Raw genomic sequence first — 2,365 nt, 5'->3', positions numbered from 1 at the left:
ACACACACACACACACACACACACACACACACACACACACACACGTCGGTCGAAGTGACAACGAAGTTTGGAACTCCAGGAAAAATTCAAGTTTCGTCGATCTCAACAACGAGGGAGTACCTTTGTTGTATCAATAGGGAAGGGGAAACTCGTGGTATAGTGGGAAGGTGAAGAAAAAGGAGAAACAGAGGATTACTGAGGAAAATGGAAGGAAATGAGGAAGGGGACGAACGGGCCCCGGATGTAACAAGGGGTTAAACAAAAGTAATGCAGAACACACAGACGAGGGAGAACAAGGAAGCAGAGGTATCAAAAGCAGAAAAATAGATAATAGCAGCTCAATGGAAAGAGAAGATAAATGATTTTATGAATTTAATGAGGGAGGAGGTGACAACCTCCCCCGAATAGTAAATCTGGAGGAGAAACTAAAAAAAAAAAAACTAAAAGAAAAAAAAAAACTAAAAAAAAAAAAAAAAAAAAAAAGCATGGGAGGTTAGGTTTAACTAATTAACACTAGTTACCCAAAGAGTGGATAAACTGGATGAACTAAAGAAGGAGAATCAAAACCTAACTAAAGAAAAAGAAGAATTAACAAGAAAATTAAAAGAAGTAAAAAATGAGAATGAGGAATAAAAAAATAATAATAAAGAGAATAAAGAGTCTATAGCAAAGGAAACACAGGGTTGGAAAAAAAATCCAAGAGAACAACAAAATTGTAACTATAGATATAGTGACACAACAGATGAAAGAACAAACTAAGGACACAATTATTAAAGTGATGAGAGAGAAGGAGAATATAGTAAGAGATTTAGGAGTAAAAGAGGAGAAGGAAAAGGTAAGCAAGATACTAGAAGTAATTCAAGAGGATGGACAAGAAACAGGGAGAGAAATTGAAGAAATATATTGAATAGGGAAATACAATACAGATAAGACCAGACCAAATAAGATCAAATTCAGGTCACAAACGACAGCAGAGAATATCTTAGCAAAAAAAAGGGAAACTAGCAGACAGTAATCAATATAAACAGGTATGGATAAAAAGAGAAATGAATAAAGTGGAAAGAGAGGATGAGAAAACAAAAAGACTAGAAGCTAAGGAAAAAACGAGAAAAGAACAGAGTAAAAAAAGAGAAATTCTATTGGTGAGTAGTGGATATGAAAGTGAGGAAATGGTTCATAGCAGAGAAAAACGGAAAGGAAACAGAAAACACGATGGAAGTAACAGAAAAATAAAAGTGTCTTACAGAGACATAGATGGCTTGATAACAGGCTTGTACGAAGTGAATGATTATCTGAAGGAAAAAGAACCGGACATAATGGGAATTGTAGAGACAAAATTGAAAGGTCCACTACCACACAACAGAGTAGGACATGGTGCATATAATTATTGTATTAGAAACAGAGAGGTAAAACAAGGGGGTGGAGTTATGTTCCTGACTAAGAAGGATATAAATGTGAGGAATGTCACATATGGAAAGAATAGAGTAGAGATGATTGTGATGGAAATGGAGGACAGGGATGGGAAGAGCAGTAAGTTTGTAGTAAATTATGTGCCTCCTAAAACGGCTTCGTGGGAAGAGAGAGAACACAAAAATATGTTAGAAGACACAAGGATAACACTAAATAAGATAATGGAAGATGGAGGAAGAATAGTTATAATGGGTGACTTTAACTGTAAAGAAATCTGCTGGGAAGAGATGACAGTGAAGGGTGGAAACGACCTATGGATACAAGAGAATACTAGGTATGGAAATGAGGAAGAACCATCGAGACTGGACCTAATAATCACATCAGAACCCGAAATAGTGGACAAGATTGAATATAAGACGCCAATAAGTAAAAGTGACCACATATTGGTTGAACTGGAACTAAATGAGGAAAAATACACGGAAAAAACGAACAATATAGAAAGGGAAGATTGATGTATGGAAAAACAAATTTTGATAAAATAAGAGAATTCTTTCAAAAAGCAGACTGGGAAAGGATACACAAGGAGAAAACAACAGTAGAAGAGAAATGGAATATTTTGACAAAAAAATTATAAAGAAGGAGTGGAAAAGTATGTTCCAAGACAAAAACAAGAAAAAGTATATGTAGAGTGTTGGTACAAGAAAAGATGTAGGGAGTTAAAAGACAAAAGGAATAAAGCTTGGATAAAATGGAAAAAAGACAAAAGATCTGATAAATGGAATATATACTAGTTATAGAAAAGAATATGTAAAAGTGTGCAGAGCAGAAAAGAGAAAATACGAAAAAGATGAAAGATGTCATAAAAAATGTAAGGATCAACCAAAACTATTTTACAGGTTTGTAAACAACAAACTGAAAAACAAACAAGAATTAGCGAAACTAAGACAAGGAGGAG

The sequence above is a fragment of the Oratosquilla oratoria genome, chromosome 2 (genome assembly GCF_046742065.1).
Source record: "Oratosquilla oratoria isolate Oo_2021 chromosome 2, ASM4674206v1, whole genome shotgun sequence".
Classification (NCBI taxonomy): Eukaryota; Metazoa; Arthropoda; class Malacostraca; order Stomatopoda; family Squillidae; genus Oratosquilla; species Oratosquilla oratoria.
The sequence above is the reverse complement of the archived record's forward strand: the minus strand, read 5'-3'. Positions refer to the sequence as shown.